Source organism: Heteronotia binoei, chromosome 17 (genome assembly GCF_032191835.1).
Source record: "Heteronotia binoei isolate CCM8104 ecotype False Entrance Well chromosome 17, APGP_CSIRO_Hbin_v1, whole genome shotgun sequence".
In the NCBI taxonomy this organism is placed as follows: Eukaryota; Metazoa; Chordata; class Lepidosauria; order Squamata; family Gekkonidae; genus Heteronotia; species Heteronotia binoei.
The window spans coordinates 40,779,730-40,798,075 of NC_083239.1; the positions used below are offsets into that span (position 1 = coordinate 40,779,730).

Genomic DNA, 18,346 nt, shown 5'->3' on the forward strand with positions numbered 1-18,346 from the left:
TCCATTCACAATAATAAAAAAATTAGTACATTGCTTCAGGAAGCTGTTTCAAAACTTGGACATAACTCTCAGGACTTGAGAAGGACTTGTTATTTATTTATTTGGTGGATTTATATTCCACCCGTTCCCAATGGTCTCAGGGTGGGTTACAGCTTAATAAAACCAATAAAATGCGACAATAAATTAATAAAATACATAAAAGACAATTAAACAATGTCTGATGAAGTGTGCTTTAAGCCCATAAAAGCTTACATTGTGAATAAAACTTTGTTGGTCTTAAAGCTGCCACTAGACTTCCACTTGGTTCTATTGCTTCAGACAAATACAGCCATCTACCTGGACTTGAGAAATATTTATAGTAGGCCTGACTGCCTGACCAATATGATAAAGCCAGAAACATGAAGAATGGAGAGATGAGGGAGTAGGGAGTAGGGAGATCTAGGGTAGTGCCAATAGAACGAAAATTATGTGGGGCATATTGAAAATGGGTCCCATGAGGTGCCAAAAGACTCACTTGCTGAGGAAATAAGGGTAGCTCAGCTAGCAGTTGAAGGTGGAGAGGAATCAGGAGGAGGGGAGCAGAAAATGAATAGAGACTTGTCAAGAACACACAGTGTGTGGGGGCGAGAGATGCACAAAAGAAGGGGGGGAGCAATGAAGGTGTCCCCTGGCAGCCTTCTCCGTTGTCACCCCTTGTGGGACGTCCAGAGAATAGTTTCTAAAGAAGAACTTTTACTTCATATGCTAGGAGAAGACCAGGGCCTTGTAGCAGGAACTCCATTGCATATTAGGCCACACACCTCTGATGTAGCCAATCCTCCATGAGCTTACTGGGTTCTTAGTACAGGGCCTACTGTAAGCTCCAGGAGGATTGGCTACATCTGGAGGGTGCGGCCTAATATGCAAAGGAGTTCCTGCTATAGAAAAAGCCCTGGAGAAGACTGTCTATCATTTGGGTTAATATGCTCCAGGTTGGGGCTGGAGATCTCTCGAAATTATGACTGATCTCTCCAGACCACAGAGATCATTTATTTATTGTTTTCTTAAAGCAAAATAGAAAAAGAGAAGAGATTGGATTTATACCCCACCCTTCACTTGGGGTCACACTAGCTTACATCTCCTTTCCCTTCCCCTCCCTACAACATACACCCTGTGAGGTAAGTGGGGCTGAGAGAGCTGTTTCAAGTAACTGCCCCTCTTTCAAGAACTATGACTGACCCAAGGTCACTCAGCAGGTGCATGTGGAGGAGTGGGGAATCAAATCCAGTCCTCCCAGATGAGAGTCTGTGGACTTAATCACTACATTAAACTAACTTTCAGTGATTGGACTTCTTCTGGAGAATAGGGTTGCCAAGTCCAATTCAAGAAATATCTGGGGACTTTGGGGTGGAGCCAGGAGTCTTTGGGGGTGGAGCCAAGAGACATTGGGGGCGGAGCCAGGAGCAAGGGTGTGACAAGCATAATTGAACTTCAAGGGAGTTCTGGCCATCACATTTAAAAGGACTGCACATCTTTTAAATCCCTTCCCTCCATAGGAAATAATGAAGGATAGGAGCACCTTCTTTTGGGGCTCATAGAATTGGACCCCCTGGTCCAATCCTTTTGAAACTTGGGGGGTATTTTGCAGAGAGGTACTGGATGCTATGCTGCAAATCTGGTGCCTCAACCTCAAAAAACAGCCCCCCCAGAACCCCAGATACCCGTGGATCAATTCTCCATTATTTCCTAGGAGAATAAGTCTCCATAGGGAATAATAGGGTTCCCTCCCCTCCCCCCGCTTTCTCTCTCTCACTCACACACACGCTTAACTGTCTCTGGTGCAAGCTGTGTTGGTCTGAAGCAGCAGAACAAAGCAGGAGTCTCTGGTGCCTCCACAACCAGGTCTGGAAAGTACAGGGGCTACGCTGCTCTTTTACACACACACTCACTTGTCCGAAAGGAAAGCAAAACAAAGAGAGGGGCTGCACTCTCAGGAGGTCTGCTGTTGCTAACCCTTCCCCAAGAAGTACTTCCTGCTCCAATTTAAAGGCACACACACATTTTAAAACTGGACCTGTTTGCAGGTCCTGCCCAAGATCTAGAGGTACAGGGTGGCTGTGGGGGCGGGGCTTCCCCCGCCGGCCAGCTGGCTGGGGACGGGGGGAAGCCTGTAAAACCAGGGAATCCCCTGCTGGGACCTGGGGATTGGGAAGCCTACTGGAGAAAATGGCTGCTTTGGACAGTGGGCCATATGGTAGGCAAAATATGGTTCCCAAACAACCAACTTCAAAGTTCAGGTTAATACTAGTTCTAGGCCCTCTTCTTGAGTTCTGGCGCCTTGTCTTCTCCATATTCTTCAGAGAAGAACTTTACTGAACTCCTCTAGCAGGAAACTGGAGGTGAAAACTTTACTGCTTAAATTCCAGGCTGTATGGTATCCCTTCCCTTCCCCCTTTTCTTCACTACAGTGAACCTGGTCAATCAATAAGAGAGTTTAGGTTTTGCCTTTTTCATAGACGGTGTGACCATCTATGGGGTTTCTGCTCTCAAGGTTTTGACCACTCCACACAGCCAGGAATAAATATTTGCACAGGGAACAGTCAATATGGCAACTGTGTGTCCTGAGAGATAAATCTGGGAGGTGATACAAGAAGTCATCTGATTTGTTATTTATGGGAAATCTCCTCACCCCACAACAGTAGGTTGGAGAAAACTCAAACAGACTTTTCTCTTTTCTTCTGATTGGGACTTCAGGGTCGGATCAGGTAATGCTGAAAATATAGGCAGGGATTTCTGAGAGACCAGGGGAGACAAGACACCTGACCCAAACAAACCCGTCACCGCTGATCTCCAGTTTCTGAAAGTGTCACTTAGCCATAAAAGGTAAGCTTATTTCTCCTGGTCTCAAACTCCTTCCCAGATTTGCAGAGGTTTAGCAGCTGTTGTGATGAGCATTGATGTCTAAAATGACTCTTTCCCTGAAATGTGTAATATAGAATTGCACAGGAGGGCATTTCTATAAAAGTAATGGGGCCATTGTTATGGAGGGTTCTTTTCACAAGGGATAACACTGTAGACTAGACTGCTTTGACATATATTTTATGCCTCACATTGCAAGAGATCAGAGGACCAAGACCCTTGCCAAAAAAAGAAAAGAAGACTGCATGCTAGGCAGAGGATCAATAGAAAGCAAATTGTGTTGCCTAATGGATGAGTCTCCATAGAGTTCCCCACTGGCCATCGGCAGGGGGTGGCAGCAGGGTAGGGTTGCCTGGTCCGGGTTTGGAAACTCCTGGAAATTTGGGGAAGGAGCCTGGGGAGGGCAGGGACCTCAGTGGGGTACAATGCCGTAGCGCCCACCCTCCAAAGCATCCACTTTCTGCAGGGGAACTGATCCCTGTAGTCTGGAGATGAGAGGATCCTCAGGTCCCACCTGGAGGCTGGCATCCCTATGTCTCCAACAGGTAGCCCACTGGCTCCAAATAGTGGAAGATCTCACCGAACATAATATTTTCCCAAAAAATCGTTTTTATTATGAGTTGCTCTCTTTCTAATATGTTCTGGGCTCACTTTCTTTCCTCTGGTCTGAATACAAAAAAGTGTGAGCCTCTCAATAGCTGAGTTTGATTAACTGGATTTCTGAATACAGTTGAGTTTGATGGACTGGATTTCTTAATACAATATTGGGACACTTCTTTGTACATTCCTAACGTAGAATCAGTCAATAGAATGTATCGGCACCGGATGCTCTTCAGTATAATTGTATGACTGCTCCTTGTTTCTCTACTTTATGAATTACTTTCTTTTTTTCTTGGGGTTTTTAATTTGTTAGTTATATCCTCCCTAAGGCTGCATTCTTTGATGTGATAGATTATAGGGTTCTTTATTGCAAAATGTAAATCTAATAGAAATCTGTTTAAAAAAAAAAAGATTAAGCCACTGGCTACTGCAGAGTCATTTAAGGATCTCAAGAAAGCTCAGGGAAAAGATCTGTTCTGGATAGGGTTGCCAGCCTCCAGGTGGGGTCTGAAGACCTCCCACTTTTACAACTGACCTCCAGCTGGCAGAGATCAGCTACTCTGGAGAAAATGGCTGCTTGGAAGGGTGGACTCTATGGCACTGCACTATGCTGAGGCTCCTCCCCTTCCCAAACCCCGCCCTCTCCCGGATCCATCCCCAAAGTCTCCAGGTATTTTCCAACACAGACCTGACTACGCTACTTCTGGACATTCACCTTTAATTTCATTTTTTCTCTGCGCTGCTTAGCCTTTCTGGTGCACTTCTGAGGAATAAAAATGGTCACCTGTCAAGGAGCATATTATTCATTACTGAGAAGTAGCTCTGATTCAGGCCTGTAGCCACGGGGGGACATGTGGGGGCACTGCCCCCTGACTTCCAGGCAGAATCCCTCGACTCCCAGGGACCTCCAACACGCAGTCTGGTTTTTTCATTTTTTTTGCCATGGCTGAGTTGGTGAAGTGTCATCAGTGGCAGCTAGAGCCAGGAGAGCTGAGCAGGGCACAGTGCACTGCAGCAGGAAAAGCAACAAGTGGAGAGGAGGGAGGCGGAGGAAGCCATGTGGAATGGGCTCGGGAGGGGGGATGGCTGCAAAGTTCTGGGTGGGAGAGAGGGAGGTGGAAGGAAACCCCCCTGCTAGCACGCAAGGTGCAGTCCCTTCTTCACTTCAAAGTTTTAGGGGTGGCTACCTCAAGTTGGCCACATTCAGGATCTCCAACTTCTGAGAAGCAGCAAGCCTGGCAGTGGATGGGAAAGGGTGCCCCCTTCCTTCCTTCCTTCCTTCCTTCCTTCCTTCCTTCCTTCCTTCCTTCCTTCCTTCCTTCCTTCCTTCCTTCCTTCCTTCCTTCCTTCCTTCCGTCCTTTCACAGCTCGGCATGAGAACCTCCTTTCCCAGGATCATGAGTGGATTAAGAAAGTGAAATTTGAACCTGACTGGGGAGTTTGAAGGAAACTGCAAGCAGAAACTGGCCAGAAGATTAGAAAGTAAAACCTGACATTCCAAGGTGGGGAAGTTTTAGCATATCAATAAAGAACCAAGCGTGAAACAATGATATCTGAAGAAATTAGCAGTGTCTCACAAAAGCTCACACCCTGCCACAAATGTTACCTGCCCCCTCCTCAGTAATATTTTCACACGCCAGCTTGCATGCCCCGATGACATCATTATGCCTTGGACCAAGGGGTGGGGGCGGATTGTAAATGCTCTATGCATCCTGTCTCCTTGCTGGAATGGGTTCTGGACATAGCAGACCAGATGCACTCTCTGAAACTTACCCAAGAATCCTCTTTGCACCTGGGCTTCCAAGGGGGTGCCCTTTAAAACAACTAAGAGGAGACTGGTGACCATCTTGGGTGTGTTTCAACTGAGGGCAAGACAGGGGACTTACACAGAGGGGAAGGCACCAGCCCTTTCTGCCTATGTGTGATGTCCTATGTAAAAAATCCATTGTCCCACAAGTAGGCTTCAGGAGAAGGTCAAAAGCAAAATATTCAATCCCAGGTGTGTGTGTGTGTGTTGGGGGGGGGTGAATGTCCAATACTGGGGGGGTAGGGCTGCCAGGTCAAATTTAAGAAATATTTGGGGACTTTGGGGGTGGAACCAGGAGATATCAGGGGTAGAGTCAGGAGCAAGGTTGTGACAAGCATATCTGAACGCCAAAGAGAGTTCAGGCCATCACATTTAAAGCAAATATGCTACTTTAAATCTTTTCCCCTCCCTTGGAGGACAGGGACACCTTCTTTGGGGGCTCAGTTTGGTGTAGTGGTTAAGTGTGTGGGCTCTTATCTGGGAGAGCCTGGTTTGATTCTCCACTCTTCTACATGCACCTGCCGGAATGGCCTTGGGTCAGCCATAGCTATTGCAAGAGTTGTCCTTGAAAGGGCAGCTGCTGTGAGAGCCCTCTCAGCCCCACCCACCTCACAGGGTGTCTGTTGTGAAGAAAGAAGATAAGGGAGATTGTAAGCCGCTCTGAGACTCTGATTCAGAGAGAAGGGTGGGGTATAAAACTGCAATTCTTCTTCATAGAATTGCACCTCCTGGTTCAATCCTTTTGAAACATGGAGGGTGTTTTGAGGAGAGGCACTGGATGCTATACTGTGAATCTCGGGCCTCTACCTAAAAAAATCAGTCCCCCCAGAGCCTCAGATACCCACAGATCAGTTCTCCATAAGGAATAATGGAGTGCCCAGCAGATATTTCCCTCCCTCCCCCCACTTTCTAATGACCCTGAAGTGGGGGGGAGGGCCTCCAAACCAGGTGATCCCCTGCCCCCACCTGGGGATTGGCAACCCTACTGGGGGGAGGGGTTGAATATCCAATACCGAAGGGAGGGGTGAATCTTCAATGCTCAGGATAATGAGGCATCACCAGCCCCTCTAAGCTAACCTTTCAGTCAAGAGATCAAGGGACCAAGCTTCTACTGGTCTAGAGGAAGAAGGAAAAAAGATTGGGTTTATATCCTGCCTTTCACTCAGAGTGTCAGAGGGGTTTACAATCTCCCTCCCTTCTCCACCCCACAAAAGACACCCTGTGAAGTAGCTATAAAATTCACTTGGGCTGTCCTTGAGAGAGAAGGGCCTGCTTCACAAAAATGTTGTGATGATAAAGGCAGGAGGGAAGAAAGACGTAGGAGCCCCTGAGCTGTTTGGAGCAAAGGAGGGATGACAATTGATAACAGATCAGACAGTGAACACTGTTAGTCAGCTCTGCTACTCCTTGGAAATTAAGGAGAGAAGAAAATACACAAGGATTCTGGAGAATATAAATAGAGTGCCCTATGAGCTATAGATAACTCTGCAGAAGAGCCATTTGTCCATCCGAATAAAGACTTTCTAGACGATAAGAGAATCTGTTTTTGATTTTCACATGTGTATTTGGTGAATTGAAAAGGCTATTCGATTCTTGGGCCAGTTCAGCTTTCTGTTTCTATAAAGCAGTAAAAAGGAGAATAGTTAATATATCTCTGTACTCATTTTTTTTTATCTATAATGGCAGCCATAAACTTTGGCACTTGGAAACTAATATATTAGACAATGTGGCTGTTTGCTGTTAAGTTGCTAGTTTTTACTTCTTTAGAACTTATGTTGCTAGTTTTTACTTATTTAGAAGTAATTTGCCTATAGTACACTTAAGGACGTCCTCTTTCTACCTTCAATTGATTGCAGTACTTAAATGAATGAAATGACTAGATCAATAATGCATGGTACATAATATATGGAGAGCCATTGCAGATAAAAGATTAACTAATCGTAAAGCAGCTGATAATTACTGTGTGAAAATTGCAAAGACATTTCAAAACCAGATGGAAAGAGGAACCTTTTAAATGCACTTCAGGTGCACTAGTGCTGCCAGCCTGTAGGTGTGACCTGAACATCTCCTGGAGTTATAACTGACCACTAGGCGACAGAGTTCACTTTCCCTAGAGAAAATGGCTGCTGTGGAGGGTGGAGTCTATGGATTACACCCTTCTGAGGTCCCTCCCCTCCCTTAATCTCTGGTGTCCACCCTCAAATTTCCTAGAATTTTCCCATGTGGAACTGGAAACCTTAATAAAACAATCACAATAAGTAAAAACTAATAAAATAAGAGCAAATAAAACCAGATTGCCTTAGAACTCACACTCTGCCCCCCCATTCCCTCCAGCCTACCTAATTAAAAGGTATGCAAAGTCCTCACTGTCAAGCATGCAGTTTCAATGACAAGTCAGGTTGGATACAAAACTACGTTTATTGATAGACCGATACTTTCAGTGTAACAGATTCTTGAGAGTGATGCTAAAGATACATTGATACAATACTTTTAAGGCATACTTCAAAAGGATTCCAAAAGGTGGGGGCGAGGGATGCACTCTCACACATAAACTATCATAAATGTCTACATTCTCACGGTGTTATCAGGACTCCGTCCTTGCTTTCCCCAGATGTGCTACACTCCCTAACAGGAATGTATGGGAAGGTGCCGATTACTCTTTCTCAAGTTAGTTTCGTTTCTCTCTACTTCTACTTTGCAAGCAATGAAGTAAAAAGGGGGAGGGGAAAAGAATAACAGAGTTAACAGACCTTGGTCCTCCATGATATTTCACAGGCCAGCTTTATGGAGGACCCTAAAACAATCAATTACCAATGGAATTCTACCATGCTTGACAAACTGCCTCCCTTAACATCAACATCGAGTTTTTTGAGGGAATGCTTTATAAAACTTGTTTACCAAATCAGGGGCTAAGACATTTTGTTCTGCTACCCATTCATTTTGGCTGGCAGGGAAATGTTTCCACTTAATCAGATAGTACAATACTCCATGTTTCACTTTAGCATCTAAAATTTCTTCTACTTCATGATGACTCTGATTCCCAATCTGGATAAGTTGTGGAGCTGGTGGTCGAGGGTGCCAAGGAGTCTCTTCGCAAAAGACTGCAATGAAAGACCGGATGTATTTTACTAAACATCTTGGGTAACTCCAGTTCTACTGTCACTTTATTGATTACCCTTTTGATTTTGAATGGACCCAGAAAACTATAAGCCAGCTTCTTTGAAGGCTGATTCAGCGGAAGGTTTTTTGTTGACACAAACACAGAATCACCCACTTTGAAATCCCACAGGGGCACATGGGATTTATCATATTGTTTTTTATAAGCTTCCTTAGCCGGTTCTAGAGTCTCTTGGATCCCCCTCCAGCTGCCCTCTAATTTGCCCCACCATTGTTCGAAAGAGGTGGGGTCTCGGGCCCGCTCTCCCCCCGGCAATAATGGGACAGGCTTGCCTTCATATCCATTGACAATCTGAAATGGGGAAGCTTTGGTTGAGCTATGTACACTGTTGTTGTAACCATATTCAGCAAACGGCAAGAGGTCCACCCAATTAGATTGTTGGTGGTTCACATAACACCGTAAATACTGTTCTAAAAGCGTGTTCATCCGCTCCGTTTGTCCATCCATCTGTGGATGGTACGCTGAGCTCAACCCCTGTTCTATACCCATCAGTTTGCAAAACTCCTGTCAGAAGTTGGCAACTAACTGTGGTCCTCTGTCACTAATGATCTTATCGGGGAATGAGTGGAGTTTCACAATATGGTGGAAAAACAAATAAGCTAGCCTCTTAGCAGATGGCAATTGCGCACAAGGAATGAAGTGCACCTGTTTCGAAAGTGTCCACTACTACCAGAATTATGGTCTTCCCCTGCAAGACTGGTAGTTCGACTATGAAATCCATTGACACTACGGACCAAGGACGTGTGGCTGTTTCTAGAGGCTTCAACAACCCAGGGGGCTTTCCGCCTCCTCTCTTAGCTATTAAGCAAATAGGGCAAGAAGCCACGAACTCAGAAACGTCCTTTTTCATAGAGGGCCACCAGAACTGCCTGTTAATTAGGTGCAGTGTCTTCACATACCCAAAGTGCCTGGCCAGCTGGTTTGAATGGCAAAATTGCTGGACCTCTGAGTGGAGGCTCTTAGGGATGTAGAGTTTGCCATCTTTATACCAGAACCCATCCTCTCCCTTTTGCACTTCACCCGGCCAGTCTTTCCCTTCCTTTTCAGTCTCGGTGGCCAGCTGTTCCCCCCCCCCCCCCGCCACACTTCTCCATCTGCAGATTCTGCCTTGACTTGGACCGTGTGGTTACCATGGCGGCTATTTGAGAGGGGAAGATCTGGGAGTCCACTACCTCCTCTTTCTGGCTATTGAGCTGAGGGAGGCGCGAAAGGGTGTCTGCCAATAAATTTTTTGTCCCCGGGATGTGCTTCAGTACAAAATCGAATTTAGAGAAAAACCCTGCCCACCTAATTTGCTTTTCAGTGAGTTTATGGCGGCCAGTGAGTGCCTCCAAATTTTTGTAGTCGGTCCAAATTTCAAATGGCAGCTTGGCACCTTCCAGCCAGGACCTCCATGTTTTTAAAGCATAGGTCACAGCAAAAGCCTCTTTATCCCACACTGACCAATTTCTCTGCTCTTCGGAAAATTTCTTAGAAATATAGGCACAGGGTTTCAGCCTCCCCTCCTTGTCCCTTTGCATGTGGATGGCTCAGACAGTGACATCAGAAGCGTCACATTGCACAATGAAAGGCTTTAATTCATTGGGGTGACTCAAGACTGGCTCGCTTGTGAACAGCCTTTTAAGCTTATTGAACGCTTCTTGAGATTTAGGCGTCCAATTTAGCTTTGCACCCGGTTTCTTGGAGTCTGGACCCTTCCCCTTTGTCTTCAATAACTCAGTGAGGGGCAATATTATTTGAGCGAACCCCGGTATGAAGGTACGGTAAAAATTTGCGAACCGGAGGAACGATTGGAGCTATTTACGTGTCCTCAAGGGAGCCCAATCTAGTACCGCCTGAACCTTACTCGGGTCCATAGCCAGTCCCTGCCCAGACACCCTGAAACCCATATAATCGAGTTCGGTTTTGTGGAACTCGCATTTGGACAACTTAGCATACAACTTGTGCTTTAGCAGTGTGCTGAGGACTTCCCTCACTAGTTTGACATGTGATTGGAGGTCTTGAGAATAGATAATTATGTCATCCAGGTGCACCACCACCCCCTTAAACAAAATTCTCTCAGCACTTCATTGATAAAGTTCATAAACACTCCCGGCGCTCCTTGTAACCCAAATGGCATCACTAGGTACTCAAATTGTCCCATTGGTGTATTGAATGCCATTTTCCACTCGTCCCCTTCTTTGATGCCCACATGTAGTACGCATCTCTCAAGTCCAACTTAGTAAAGGTCTTCCCCTCCAACACTCTACTGAGTAAGTCCTTGATGAGGGGTATTGGATATGCATTAGAAGTGGAAATCCCATTGATCCTGCGAAAATTACTACAAAGTCTAAGCAAGCCGTCCTGCTTTTTCCTAAAGAGGACGGGGGCTGCCTCTCTTCAGGTTTTTATCTAGGAACTTCCTCAGTTCAACTTTTTCAGCCTATCCCATTGAGTACAGCTTTGCCTTAGGCAGGGTTTGCCCCGGGATCAGTTCAATGGCACAGTCCATGTCCCTATGGGGCAGGTATTCATCAGCCCCTGCTCACTGAATACCCCCCTTAAGTCTTGATATGCCTTACAGATCATCTGGACTTCCTCCATTGTCAGGCAAACCTTCTCATTTCGGGGCGGCGGATTGGGGCCCCACTCCTTATTCCAATGATGGGCTTGGCACCTTGTATCATTGAACTCTATTATCTGGTCCCCCCAGCGAATGTCTGGCTTGTGCTTTGCCAGCCACCCCACTCTCAAAACTACATCGTAAGAGGAGGATGGAGCTATTACAAAAGCCTCCTGGTCCCAGTGGTCTTTAATGCCCACTGGTACTAATTGAGTCTCTAACACGCATGGCTCCCCCCTCATCACTGACCCATCCATTTGCTCGAATTGGATGGCATGCAGCAATGCTGTTGTGGGAAGCCCCAACGTGTCCACCAGTTTAGGGATGATTATGTCCCTCGTGCACCTTGAGTCAATCAAGGCCTTCACCTGTATGAACCTCTTGAGTCTGCTGTTTAACAGAATCACTGGTACAAAATATAGCGACCCCGTTACTCTCACCCTGAGTGGTGCTGGTTCATCGGCGACCTGCTGATTGGCACCATTTAAAGCAGATCATCCTCGTTTCCCACCGGCTCGTCCTCCCAGGACATCTCACTCAGGTCATCTATGACAATGGTCTCCTCGTCAGGCACCGAGCTCGCGGCAGCGCTGCTCTTCGCCGCATCCTTAGGGTGGCTGGTCTGCTTCTTTGGAGTCGGAGTGCATGTCCTGGTGGTGGTTGACGTTGGCCTAGGGGGGTAAGGGCTCCCACAACGGAAAGACTTGCGGATTGCTGAGGACTTCCCTGCTCCTCCCCCCACCTGGGTCTTCTTCGCCTTCATCTTCATCCCTGGTTTCTGGTCACGGCCCGTCTTGCTGCTCTGCTGCTGGTGCTGCATGGCCACTCTCTTCATGTTGGTCTCTACCTCACCCGCCAGCTGTATCCACCCCACCAGGGTGGTTGGCCTTGCTTGCTGCAGGGCTTGATCCAGGACACAAGCATTCAGTCCCCGGGTGAAATGCTCGATCTTCATCAGCTCACTCCACCCCCTCACTTTAGCCGCGTTGGTGCTGAACTTGGCCGCATACTCACGGATCGAATTAGAGCCTTGTTGTATGTCCCTCAGGGCGGCCAACGCGTGGATCTCCTGTAGGGGGTCCTCATACTGGGCCAGTAATGCTTGGAGGAAAGTAGCCATGTCATCCAGTTCCGGGCTCATGGCCTTGTACAAACTCACGTACCATCGCTTAGCGGCCCCCTTCAGCTTCGATCCCAGATAGTCCACACGGCTAAATTCGTCAGCGAAGGTGTTTCCCCAATAATGCATGTAGTTATTGGCCTGGATCGTGAAGTACTCCACCTCTTCAGGGTCCCCGTCAAAGGTGGCCTCCAACTCCCTCCCTCGGCTGATTTCTCGAGGGGGCCGGGGTGCCAGCGGTTGCGCCGTCGGTTGGGCCCGGGGTGGTATTGTTGAGGGTCTAGCCGTAGGCTGTTGCGGGGCTCTTCTTGGGTCAGTCATCCTCATAATACGGTCAACTTGCCTGTTGAGTTCTCTGGCCATCATGGTGGTCATTGCTTGCATCTCATCCCGCAACCACTTGGCGACCTCTTCGACTTCCTTTCTTACCATCGACCGGAATTCTCGAGCAGTCTTGTTTTCCTCTTCCCTCGGGCCCGTTATTTCATGGGTCCCAGCTGTTTCCACCTCTGCCAAAGGTGGATCGATTTCTGTGCAGGTCGCTGCTGCGCTCCCCTCCTCTCCAGGCTCGGCCGCCTCGCCGTCTCCGTTGGCCATCTTCACCCGGCGCATGTGCCTGGTTTGGATGGCATATCTGCGCGCTGGTGCCTCGTCCATTGTGGTGGTGGAGGTACGCGGCTGCCACGGTTGCAGGGTGACCAAGAGTTGTTGAATATGGAGAGGGGAATCCTTCCCAGCGACTCTCCGGGCGTCCAGCACGTGCCACGGCGGTGTTGGTGCTCTCGCCCCTTCCTCAGGTTCTGGAAGTTCACTGCTCACTGGAATCTTTTCCATTCGGTTGCCAAGGGGAAAGAATATCAGAGTTAACAGACCTTGGTCCTCCATGATATTTCACAGGCCAGCTTTATGGGGGACCCTAAAACAATCAATTACCAATGGAATTCTACCATGCTTGACAGTGAGTGTGAAATTGGTCATGGTCTTTGACCTTTGTTTTGATCTTTGTCATTATAATGTCTTTGATTTGCAATATGAAATAGAGGAAATCAGCACAGCATGTTCACAAATTCCTTGGGGATCCTGGGCATTAGGTGCATTAAAGAAGCACAGCTGAAAAAGCTTCCATGAAGAAAATTTAAAAATTGTCTTTATTTGTCACTGTGGTATTTAACATACAGTCCACTCCAAATTCTAGGTGCAAGTGTGTAGGGGAAGGGCTTCCAATCAGTATTCTTTCTCAACATTTAGAGGTGGGTTTTTTTTTTTTTAACATAATCTGTAGACTGGTGCTTCGGTTGCATTGTTTTGGATGGATGTTTTGGACCTTTTAGTTGAAACTTTTCAACCTCATCATCTTCTTAATGTTTGTCAGATTTTTTTTTTCTCAACTTGCAGAATGTGGTTCCAAAAGAACCAACAAGTGAGTCTAACATGGGTATGAAATCTTGGCCCTGTTCTTGAGTTCTGGTCCCTTGCCTTGTCCATACAATTCATAGGCTTTATGCATAGGTTCTCCAGAGGGGAACTTTATTGGGGTTGAGGCTCTAATTTCTCAAAAGCTCTTGCCCAAACCCTCTCAGCCTCAGCATCATCCAGAAACCTCTGCAGCATGATGGACAGACGTGAAACAGAATTAATTCCATCACATATTGAACCCAACACGGGTATGAAATCAAGAATCATTTTCCCCAGGCTATAAATTCTTTCATCCACGCACTTTGTAAACAATTGGTGCTCTACAAATCTTCATCAATTTGGTTGGCTATTCTGGTCTTCTGAACAGCTAATCACAAAAGGTTTGTGAACTTGTTTTGCAAGCCTAGAGAGGGAATCTTCATCCAAGCCAAAGACTGTGCTGAAATCTCTCATTGTTGCCTCCAAGAATGGAATATTGCAAACAAAAAAGAGACCTGGAACTGGGACAGCCCCAGTAACAGAAGACACGACGGCTACTTTCCCTACAAGGGCCTCCATAGCAGCCTGTGCTGTTTTACCTCTTGACATTGGTCTCAACATCTAAGAAGTTTTAAAGCAGCTTGTGAGCCATTTTCCATTTGGCTAGCAAGTTTGGCTAGCCAGTAGCCTATGAGAAAACAAGAGGTCTCTTGGGAATAGCGGGGAACACTTGGGTACGATTCACAATGTTTTAATTGTGCTGACATGAAAGCCGTCTATCTGTGCTTTTTTTAGTGCTTCAGACTGCTTTATAGAAACAGAAAGCTGAACTGGCCCAAGAATCGAATAGTCTTTTCAATTCACCAAATACACATGTGAAAATCAAAAACAGATTCTCTTACCTTCTAGAAAGTCTTTATTCAGATGGACAAATGGCTCTTCTGCAGTTATCTATCGCTCATAGGGCACTCTATTTATATTCTCCAGAGTCTTTCATTTTCGAAGCTGACACTATTAACTATTATAAAACTTCCTGATTTTCCTGGCACAGATGAAAGTCCATAAAGATAGTGAAAAACAGATAGAGTGGATTGGCTTTTCTGGGATTACAGAACCCTTGTGTATTTTCTTCTCTCCTTAATTTCCAAGGAGTAGCAGAGCTAACAGTGTTCACTGTCTGATCTGTTATCAATTGTCATCCCTCCTTTGCTCCAAACAGCTCAGGGGCTCCTACGTCTTTCTTCCCTCCTGCCTTTATCATCACAACATTTTTGTGAAGCAGGCCCTTCTCTCTCAAGGACAGCCCAAGTGAGTTTTATGGCTGAGTGGAAACTGGAATGTGGGTTTCTCTTGTGGCAATCCAGCATCCTAACTATTATACAGCATTCCCAGCTCTCTTTAGCTCATTTAGAATTGGGTAATTCTAGCTAGGTCTATGTGCAAAAGACTGCCACAAACTATGGTTTTTAGATATAAGTAGTTCCTTCCTTCCTTCCTTCCTTCTTTCCTTCCTTCCTTCCTTCCTTCCTTCCTTCCTTCCTTCCTTCCTTCCTTCCTTCCTTCCTTCCTTCCTTCCTTCCTATCTGTCAATCTACCCATCAACTATCTCATGCCTTGAATAAAACTTCATAAGTTTTAAAAGCTATGGACTTTAATTTTCTCCTTTTGCTTGAGACCAAGAGGGCTACCCGGATCTAGGTTAAGTTCATTTTTCTGATATCAAACCAGACCATCTCCCTACCACCAACTGGTATGTATGTATGATCTCAGTCATCACTTCATCTTGTTTGTTGTTCAAATGCCACTCGCCTCCTGATTACTATTCACTTAATAGAGAAGCTGGTATGCCTTTGCTTTCTCATGGCATGCTAATGTCTTCGCTACAATAAGGCTTCATCTACACATTACAAAGACCTTGTATTTGCTGGGAAGCAACCCAAGGACTTTGAATCAAATGTGTGATGGGAGCTTCATGCTCCCAGATGCACACCATCTTTTTCTTGTTTGCGTCCACAGCACACAAGTCTGTTGTTTTCATGTTCTCAGTGTTGGCTCCACTGTGAAACTTCTGAGTTTTTCCAGAGGCTGTTTGGCCTGAGACAGGTATTCCTTGAGGGATTTGGCCACGGCAGGACCTGATCTGCATGTGTTTTTTTTGGGGTGGGGTGGGGGTGGGGGGAATTAAAAAAACAACACCCCCTTATGGACCCATTTTATCTTATAGGCCCATAGAATATAAAGGACTCCAAACTCAATTTGGCGCCCTTCCCCCTCCGGCAGTGCTCAGGGCAAGCGCCCCCTCTGCCCCCCCTAGATACGGTCCTAGGTCAAGGGCTCCATTGAAGAGCTGGAGGACCACCACTCCCTCTGCTCCCCAAAAACTCCCTCATATACAGTATGTATCTGCTGTGATACCCAACAGGATCCTGACGCCTCCCTCACATTGAAAGAATTTGAAGTATATAAATGGATGCATATGAAAGCTTATATTCAGAATAAAACTTAAAGGTGTCACTGGCCTCAACGTTTGCTCTTCACACAAGAGAAAGAGAAAGCATGTTTTGTTTTCCAGATAGTTGCCCCAGTGATGTTCTGACCTTGGGTGTAGTTTTTGATAAGAGGTATCATTTCTTATTATTAGAGGGACCAATTCTTATTATCACTGGCTGAAAAGAAACGACACCTCTTTCGATAAAAGGTATAATTTCTTTTCAGCCATTGCACTGTGACTGTGATCCATTGCAGGTATCGCTGTAAGCATGCTCTGGGCTGGACGGTTTCTACACCAGTTAACCCCGGGGGTGTCAAACTCATTTATTGTGAGGGCTGGAACTGACATACATGAGACCTTGATGGGCCGGGTCATGTCGGGTTGGGACAAGCCATGTTGAGTTGGACTAGGTGTGCACCTATTTAAGATTAGGTAGCAGAGATAAATTTTATAAAGAATACAGGCAAACACAGATATATTTTTTTAAAAACTTAAAACATGCTTAAAACATTAGCACACATTGGTCTTAAGGATGCTTTCTTTGTATTTCTCCTATGGGATCCAGGGAACTGGGCAGAGGGGGAGGAGCCTCAGCCAATGGAGAAAATACAGGTGGTAGCTCCTGAGCAATTGAGCAAAGCCTTGCAAAGCAAGCTGTTATGCAGAAGGAAGCAGGAGAGAAAGACAAGGAAGCAGATGACGGGCAGTTGCTCAGGGGCCTGATAGGAGCCCTCCGGGGGCCTGATTCAGCCCCCAAACTGCATGTTTGACACCCCTAAGTTAAATATATCATGTTTAAAAGCTCATGCTTAGTTTCAGCTCTGTTTGAGACTTCTGTTTGTCTTCTGGTTTCTGTAGTCCAAACTCTCTCTTGCATTGCTCACTGGGTGTTCCATCCATTTGATCCTGCTTGATTTGCACTCTAGAATCTGCCTTGAATCTCAGCCAGAGAGAAAGAGTGCAAATAACCACAAAAGATACAAAAAAATTTGTATGGGGCAATCTCTCGGTAACAGAGATGTATGAATTGTGGTGCAAGGCAGTGTTCTCTAAGCTGTGTTAGCATGAGCTAGCGCACAGATTTTTAGTCTCCGGCTCACACATTTTTGTCTTAGCTCAGGAAGGATGACCCCAGAGCACAATAATTTATGCAGTAGCTCGCAACTTCAATGCCAGTAGCTCACAAACTAGAATTTTTGCTCACAAGACTCTGTAGCTTAGAGGGAACGTTGTTGTTGTTGTTGGTGGTGGTTAGACAAAAATTTTTGCTCACAAGACTCTGTAGCTTAGAGGGAACGGTGGTGGTGGTGGGGTTAGATAAAAATATGGAGCAGAGGTCCATCAGTGGCTATTAGCCACAGTGTGTGTGTGTGTATGTATATATATATATATATATATATATATATATATATATATATATATATATATATATATTTGGCCGCTGTGTGACACAGAATGTTGGACTGGATGGGCCATTGGCCTGATCTAACATGGCTTCTCTTATGTTCTTATGTTCTTATGTCTTATTTCCGGCTGCAAAGGGCCCCATTCCTTATACACACTAGAGAACACAGAAACAAAACTCTGACTCTGGGCTTAGGGTTGCTAACCTCCAGGAGTGGCCTGAACTTCTCCCAGAATTCATCTCCAGATGTCAGTTTCCCTGGGAAACTCAGCAGCCTCCAAAGAGAGAGGGCACAACTTCACATCCCTGAGTTCCCTCCATTGTCAGGCTTTTTTTGTAGCAGGAACTCCTTTGCATATTGGGCCACACACCCCTGATGTAGCCAATCCTCTTGGAGCTTACAGGGCTCTTCTGTAAGCTCCAGGAGGATTGGCTACATCAGGGGTGTGTGGCCCAATATGCAAAGGAGCTCCTGGTATATAAAAAAACCCTGTCCACTGTCAAACTTTTTGCAACCCACAGGCACTCCAGGAAATCCTCAAGCAAGAACTAGCAAGTTGTAGCAACCCTACCATAGTTGTACCAGACGTGGAACTAAGGGAGAAAACCTCCACTCAAGGGGAGGGGGAGTGAAATTGATTTGGGATGGTTCCAAGCAGGGCTTTTTTTGTAGCAAAAACTCCTTTGCATATTAGGCCACACCTCCCTGATGTAGCCAATCCCCTAAGAACTTACAGGGCTCTTAGTACAAGGCCTACTGTAAACTCCAGGAGGATTGGATACATCAGGGGTGTGTGGCCTAAGATGCAAAAGAGTTCCTACTGCAAAAAAAGCGCTGGTTCCAAGCTTA

At 46.1% G+C, this 18,346-nt stretch overlaps 1 protein-coding gene across 1 annotated transcript in view; it reads left to right on the top strand.

Annotated features, from left to right (window-relative positions):
• Nucleotides 1-18,346, top strand: part of LOC132586072 (interferon-inducible GTPase 5-like) — a 410,404-nt gene that overhangs the window by 33,319 nt on the left and 358,739 nt on the right. The window lies entirely within an intron of this gene.